We start from the raw sequence: 8,194 nt of genomic DNA, 5'->3' as shown, positions 1-8,194 counted from the left end.
GAGAAATAACTCCAGAAAGAATGAAGGGATGGAGCCAAAGCAAAAACAATACCCAGCTGTGGATGTGACTGGTGATAGAAGCAAGGTCCAATGCTGTAAAGAGCAATATTGCATAGGAACCTGGAATGTCAGGTCCATGAACCAAGGCAAATTCGAAGTGGTCAAACAAGAGATGGCAAGAGTGAATGTTGACATTCGAGGAATCAGGGAACTGCAATGGACTGGACTGGATGAATTTAATTCAGATGACCATTATATCTACTATTGCAGGCAGGAATCCCTCAGAAGAAATGGAGTAGCCATCATGGTCAACAAAAGAGTCCTAAATGCAGTACTTGGATGCACTCTCAAAAACGACAGAATGATCTTTGTTTGTTTCCAAGGCAACCCATTCAATATCACAGTAATCCAAGTTTATGCTCCAACCAGTAAAGCTGAAGAAGCTGAAGTTGAACTGTTCTATGAACACCTACAAGACCTTTTAGAACTAACACCCAAAAAAGATGTCCTTTTCATTATAGGGGCTGCTGCTGCTAAGTCGCTTCAGTCATGTCCGAATCTGTGAGACCCCAGAGATGACAGCCCACCAGGCTCCCGTGTCCCTGGGATTCTCCAGGCAAGAACACTGGAGTGGGTTGCCATTTCCTTCTCCAATCCATGAAAGTGAAAAGTGAAAGTGAAGTCGCTCAGTCATGTCCAACTCTTAGCAACCGGATGGACTGCAGCCTACTAGGCTCCTCTGTCCATGGGATTTTCCAGGCAAGAGTATTGGAGTGGGGTGCCATTGCCTTCTCCTCATTATAGGGGACTGGAATGCAAAAATAGGAAGTCAAGAAACACCCGGAGTAACAGGCAAATTTGGCTTGGAATACAGAATGAAGCAGGGAAAAGAGTAATAGTTTTGCCAAGAAAATACACTGGTCATAGCAAACACACTCTTCCAACAACACAAGAGAAGACTCTACACATGGACATCACCAGATGGTCAACACCGAAATCAGATTGATTATATTCTTTGCAGCCAAAGATGAAGAAGCTCTATACAGTCAGCAAAAACAAGACCAGGGGCTGACTGTGGCTCAGACCACGAACTCCTTATTGCCAAATTCAGACTTAGATTGAAGAAAGTAGGGAAAACCACTAGACCATTCAGGTATGACCTAAATTAGATCCCTTATGATTATACAGTGGAAGTGAAAAATAGATTTAAGGGCCTAGATCTGATAGAGTGCCTGATGAGCTATGGAATGAGGTTCGTGACATTGTACAGGAGACAGGGATCAAGACCATCCTCATGGAAAAGAAATGCAAAAAAGCGAAATGGCTGTCTGGGGAAGCTTACAAATAGCTGTAAAAGAAGAGAAGCAGAAAGCAAATGAGAAAAGATATAAACATCTGAGTGCAGAGTTCCAAAGAATAGCAAGAAGAGATAAGAAAGCCTTCTTCAGCGATCAATGCAAAGAAATAGAGGAAAACAACAGAATGGGAAAGACTAGGGATGTCTTTTAGAAAATCAGAGATACCAAGGGAACATTTCATGCAAAGATGGGCTCGATAAAGGACAGAAATGGTATGGACCTAACAGAAGCAGAAGATGTTAAGAAAAGGTGGCAAGAATACATAGAAGAACTGTATAAAAAAGTTCTTCACGACCCAGATAATCACGATGGTGTCATCACTGACCTAGAGCCAGACATCCTGGAATGTGAAGTTAAGTGGGCCTTAGAAAGCATCACTACGAATGAAGCTAGTGGAGGCGATAGAATTCCAGTTGATCTATTCCAAATCCTGAAAGATGATGCTGTGAAAGTGCTGCAGTCAATATGCCAGCGAATTTGGAAAACTCAGCAGTGGCACAGGACTGGAAAAGGGCAGTTTTCATTCCAATCCCAAAGAAAGGCAATGCCGAAGAATGCTCAAACTACCGCACAATTACACTCATCTCACACGCTAGTAAAGTAATGGTCAAAATTCTCCAAGCCAGGCTTCAGCAATATGTGAACCATGAACTTCCTGATGTTCAAGCTGGTTTTAGAAAAGGCAGAGGAACCAGAGATCAAATTGCCAACATCCGCTGGATCATGGAAAAAGCAAGAGAGTTCCAGAAAAACATCTATTTCTGCTTTATTGACTATGCCAAAGCCTTTGACTGTGTGGATCACAATAAACTGTGTAAAATTCTTCAAGAGATGGGAATACCAGACCACCTGATCTGCCTCTTGAGAAATTTATATGCAGGTCAGGAAGCAACAGGTAGAACTGGACATGGAACAACAGACTGGTTCCAAATAGGAAAAGGAGTACGTCAAGGCTGTATATTGTCACCCTGTTTATTTAACTTATATGCAGAGTATATCATGAGAAACCCTGGACTGGGGGAAACACAAGCTGGAATCAAGACAGTTGGGAGAAATATCAATAACCTCAGATATGCAGATGACACGACTCTTATGGCAGAAAGTGAAGAGGAACTAAAAAGCCTCTTGATGAAAGTGAAAGTGGAGAGTGAAAATGTTGGCTTAAAGCTCAACATTCAGAAAACGAAGATCATGGCATCCAGTCCCATCACTTCATGAGAAATAGATGGGGAAACAGTGGAAACAGTGTCAGGCTTTATTTTTGAGGGCTCCAAAATCACTGCAGATGGTGACTGCAGCCATGAAATTAAAAGACGCTTACTCCTTGGAAGGAAAGTTATGACCAACCTAGATAGCATATTGAAAAGCAGAGACATTACTTTGCCAACAAAGGTCTGTTTAGTCAAGGCTATGGTTTTTCCTGTGGTCATGTATGGATGTGAGAGTTGGACTGTGAAGAAGGCTGAGCACCGAAGAATTGATGCTTTTGAACTGTGGTGTTGGAGAAGACTCTTGAGAGTCCCTTAGACTGCAAGGAGATCCAACCAGTCCATTCTGAAGGAGATCAGCCCTGGGTGTTCTTTTGAAGGAATGATGCTAAAGCTGAAACTCCAGTACTTTGGCCACCTCATGCGAAGAGTTGACTCATTCGAAAAGACTCTGATGCTGGGAGGGTTTGGGGGCAGGAGGAGAAGGGGACGACAGAGGATGAGATGGCTGGATGGCATCACTGACTCGATGGAAGTGAGTCTGAGTGAACTTCGGGAGTTGGTGATGGACAGGGAGGCCTGGTGTGCTGCTATTCCTGGGGTCGCAGAGTCGGACACGACTGAGCGACTACTCTGATCTGATCTGATGGAGGTTAATAGATTCAAGGAAATAAATTGATAGATAGAGTGCCTGGGGTATCACAGACGAGGATTCATAACATTGTACTTGGTCAGTGATCAAAACCGTCCCCATGAAGAAACACAAAAAGGCAAAATGGTTGTCTGAGGAGACCTTACAAATAGTTGAGAAAAGAAGAGATATGAAAGGCAAAGGAGAAAAGGAAAGATATATCCATCTGAATACAGATTTCGGAAGAATAGCAAGGAAAGATAAGAGAGCAACCCCAAGTGATCAGTGAAAAGAAATGGAAAACTATAGACTAGGAAAGACTAGAGAATTCCTCAAGCAAATTGGAGATACCAAGGAAGCAGTTCATGCAAAGATGGGCTAAATAAAGGACAGAAATGGTATGGACCTAACAAAGCAGAAGATATTAAGAAGAGGTGGCAAGAATACACAGAAGAACTATACAAAAAGACCTTAATGCCCCAGATAACCACGATGGTATCATCACTTGCCTGGAGTCAGACAACCTGTAGTGTGAAGTCAAGCGGGCCTCAGGAGGTATCACTATCATCACTGTGAACAAAGCTAGTGGAGGTGATAGATTCCAGGCTGAGCTATTTCAAATCCTAAAGGATGATGCTGTGAAAAAGATGCCCTCCATATGTCAGCAAATATGGAAAACACAGCAGTGGCTACAGGCCTGGAAAAGGTCAGTTTTCATTCCAGTCCCAAAGAGGCAATATCAAAGAGTGTTCAAACTGTCACATGATTGCACACATGTCACACACTAGCAAAGTAATGCTCAAAATTCTCCAAGCCAGGCTTCAGGAATACATGAACTGTGAACTTTCAGATTTTCAGGCTGGTTTTAGAAAAGACAGAGGAACCAGAGATCAAATTGCCAACATCTGCTGGATCATGGTAAAAGAAAGAGAGTTTAAAAAAAAAAAAAACAACAACAAAAAACTATCTATTTCTGCTTTATTGACTATGCCAGAGCCTGTGACTGTGTGGATCACAATTAAATGTGGAAAATTCTTCAAGAGATGGGAATACCAGACCACCTGACCTGCCTCTTGACAAACCTGTATGCAGGTCTGGAAGCAACAGTTAGGACTGGACATTGAACAATAGAGTAGTTCCAAATAGGAAAAGGAGTAAGCCATGCCTGCATATTGTCACCCTGCTTATTTAACTAATGTGCAGACTATATCATGAGAAACCTTGGGCTGGATGAAGCACAAGCTGGAACCAGCATTACGGGGAGAAATATCAATAACCTCAGATATGCAGATGACATCAACCTTATGGCAGAAAGTGAAGAGGAGCTAAAGAGCTTCCTGATGAAAGTGAAGGAGGAGAGTGAAAAAGTTGGCTTAAAGCTCAACATTCAGAAAAGTAAGATTATGGCATCCAGTTCCATCTTTTCATGGCAAATCAATGGGGAATCTGTGGAAACAGTGACTGACTATTTTTTGGGGTCCAAAATCACTGCAGATGGTGACTGCAGCCATGAAATTAAAATATGCTTTCTCCTTGGAAGGAAAGTTATGACCAACCTAGATAGCATATTCAAAAGCAGAGATATTACTTTGTCAATAAAGGTCCATCTAGTCAAGGCTATGGTTTTTCCAGTAGTCACGTTTGGATGTGAGTGTTGGACTGTAAAGAAAGCTGAGTGGCAAAGAACTGATGCTTTTGAACTGTGGTGTTGGAGAAGCCTTTTGAGAGTCCTTTGGACTGCAAGGAGATCCAACCAGTCCATCCTAAAGGAGATCAGTCCTGAGTGTTCATTGGAAGGACTGATGCTCAAGCTGAAACTCCAGTAATTTGGCCACCTCACGCTAAGAGTTGACTCATTGGAAAATACTCTGATGCTGGGAGGGATTGAGGGCAGGAGGAGAAGAGGATGGTAAGGATGAGATGGTTGTATGTCTTCTCCAACTCAATGGACATGAGTTTGGGTAAACTCCGGGAGTTGATGATGGACAGGGCAGCCTGGCCTGTTGCAGTCCATGGGGTTGCAACGATTCAGACACGATTAAGTGACTGAACTGAAGTGAACTGGAGAACTAACACATGAGTAGAAAGTGGATCTCCTTTGGTGATGTAATGTGCTGAAGAATAAATTAGAGTTTATAGGGTATTTGGGAAGTATAAAACAGAAGGGGGTTAATTCAATCTCAGGTATAATGACAGAAGAGTGAGAAATGCATCACAAGGGACTAGCCTTGAAGTTGGTCTTATAAGATAAGTAGAGTTGCAGAAGAAAAAATAGTGCAGGGAGATAACGATTATGCAGCTCACTTGTGACCATGAATGTAGCTATGGTTAGAAGCATAGCTATCTATAGATACAGCCATAGATACAAGAATAGGTAAAAGATGGAAATAAAATAATAGTTCAGTATTAAAAAAAGAGAAAGAAACTGAAACAATAGCTTAATAGAAGTAAAGCAGCAGTGTATGACAATATTCATTTTGAATAACATCTGGAGTTTTAGAAAAATCATTTCAATTGTAATAAAATGTGTACCTTCTTATCTCCTTTGGTTGCATTTGTTTCAAGTGTAGAAAATGCCCCTCACCAATGACACTGCACTAAGAGAATTCATTTTCCTGGGGCTCATGGATCACCCAAAGCTCCAGTCTCTCTTCTTTTTACTGTTTCTGGTCATTTACCTGGTCACCCTCCTAGGCAACCTGGGCATGATGGTTTTAATCAGACTGGACTCTCACCTTCACACACCCATGTACTTCTTCCTCACTCATTTATCCTTTGTAGACTTGTGCTATACCTCTACTGCAGCCCCACAGATGCTGACTAATCTGGTATCACAGAAGAAGACCATCAGCTTTGCTGGTTGTTTTGCACAGTTATTTTTTCATAGCACTTCTTCTCACTGAGTTTTACATGCTGACAGCAACGGCCTATGACCACTATGTGGTCATATGCAACCCTCTGCACTACAGTGTGAAGATGTCCAGGTGCATCTGCACAAACTTGACTCTTCCAGGCCATCCTGACTTTTTGTTTGAACTTTTGTAGGTCAAATGTAGTCAACCATTTCTACTCTGCTGACACACCACTCATTAAGCTTGCTTGGTCTCAAACTCATGTCAAAGAGCTTTCTTTGCTCATATCAGCAGGCTTCAACCTCTGCAACTCCCTCATCACCATCCTGTGTCTTATGCTTTCATTCTTGCTGCCATCCTCAGGATCAAATCAGCAGAAGGAAGGCACAAGGCATTCTCCACCTGTGGCTCCCACGTGACGATTGTAACCCTATATTATGGGGCAATCTTCTGCACATATTTAAGATCACCAACAGATAAGAATGCTGAGGGATCCAAGATAATAGCAGTTTTCTACACCTTTGTACATCCAGTACTTAATCCATTGATTGACAGCCTGTGGAACAACAATGTAAAACAAGCATTGAAGAGAGTCCCCAGAAGAAATATGGTCACTCAGATGGCAACGCCTCCAATTTCCAATAAATGGTAACTCTTAACCTTTGACTCAAGGGCCTTTGCATTATCATGATGGGTTTTCAGGTTCTTTATGACTATATCTGCCAGAGTCCAGCTCCAGCAGCCAGGGAATCAGCCTGAAGGGGTGAGTGGTGTCGGCGGGCAATGATGTAGCCTCTGACTCAAAGTACAGGACTACATGTTTATTTCAAACTTCAGGTTTTCTTTTATACTTTGACAAAAGCATTAGGTCATAGGTTTGACATTTTTAGTTTCCCCCACCCAAATTTATTGTCTCCAAAAATCATTGTTGTCCTACAGAGTTCCTGCTTCAGCGATTCTCTCAGAATCAGCTTTATTATCTATTATCTACTTCCTCTTATGTGTCCTATACTTAACTTGTGATTACATTGTGACTTATGCTACATTCCTCAGTTTATTTCTTATCTTTCTAAATCCTGTTTGCCCCTAGTATCTTAAGATCACTGTCCCCTAAAAAGGCTTCTATCTATTCTTAATTAACCCTAAGCTCAGCAAACTTCTTTTGCCATAAACATTCCCCTCACAAACAGGTCTCAGATAACAATCCTTCCCCTAGCTTCAAGCTGTGGCCTATGTGCTCATCCTGGAACATTCTTTGTAAAGATCCTTGAATAAATGTCAGTGGTTAACTTTATGGATTATTTTCTGGGCACAACTGAAGAAGGCTTTGTGCTTTCTCACGCTCCTGTCAAGAACAATAAGCCCTTAACATTCTTTCCAGCCAACTCAACAGAAGAAAGGAAGAAACAAGTCAGAATCACAAGAGCTAACTCCTTCATTCCGGGACCGTGCCTGAGGAATGAGGAGAGGGGGTTGGGGCCGTGCCTCCATTTTGTCAGTAATGCCTAACGCGGCTCCCGACATATGTCTTTATGGAAGAATATTTCACCAAAAAATACTCAGGTCTGGAACAATGAACTACACTTAGTAGTCTAGGCTGTTGCCCTTCAATACGTTGTCCATGAACCAGGAGAAACAGCATAACTTTGGAGGTCTCAGCTCCATGGGGGCAAGGTTCATGTGTAGTTTTGCTCACTGTCTGAAGTGAACATTTATCACAAAACCTGTAAATAAGATGATTCTCAATAAATATTTCTTGAACTATTATTATAGCCCTTTTTCATTATGGAGAATTAAGTGCAACCTCTACACACTACCACTTTCCAGAATGGTCTTCAAGAAGAATTCTTAACAATCTAAAATCCTATTGTGTGACTTTAAATTATGTATGCCTCATCTTTCCCACTGTGAAAAAGAAATGGTTTAAGGATACAAATCATCATTTAGGTTTCTATTATACTCTCTATATTCATAGCAAAGTGCAAGCAAAAGTTTTTCCTTGAAAATTTATTAACTCTATGGATTAATGAAGAAATGAATGAATGAATGATTGCCTCTACCCAGAATGTAGCACTGCATGAGCTTGCCACATTTCTTTCCTAAACAACATGATATCAAAGACTATCTGTTAATCTGTTTAAACCC

At 41.5% G+C, this 8,194-nt stretch overlaps 1 pseudogene; it reads left to right on the top strand.

The window, feature by feature from the left end:
- The first annotated feature begins 5,770 nt into the window (after positions 1 to 5,770).
- On the top strand, positions 5,771 to 6,708 carry LOC129628547 (olfactory receptor 5M11-like; annotated as a pseudogene).
- Positions 6,709 to 8,194: the final 1,486 nt, after the last annotated feature.

Source organism: Bubalus kerabau, chromosome 15, assembly GCF_029407905.1.
Source record: "Bubalus kerabau isolate K-KA32 ecotype Philippines breed swamp buffalo chromosome 15, PCC_UOA_SB_1v2, whole genome shotgun sequence".
NCBI lineage: Eukaryota > Metazoa > Chordata > Mammalia > Artiodactyla > Bovidae > Bubalus > Bubalus kerabau.
Note: the sequence above shows the minus strand (reverse complement) of the source record. Positions and strands in the feature narration are given on the sequence as shown.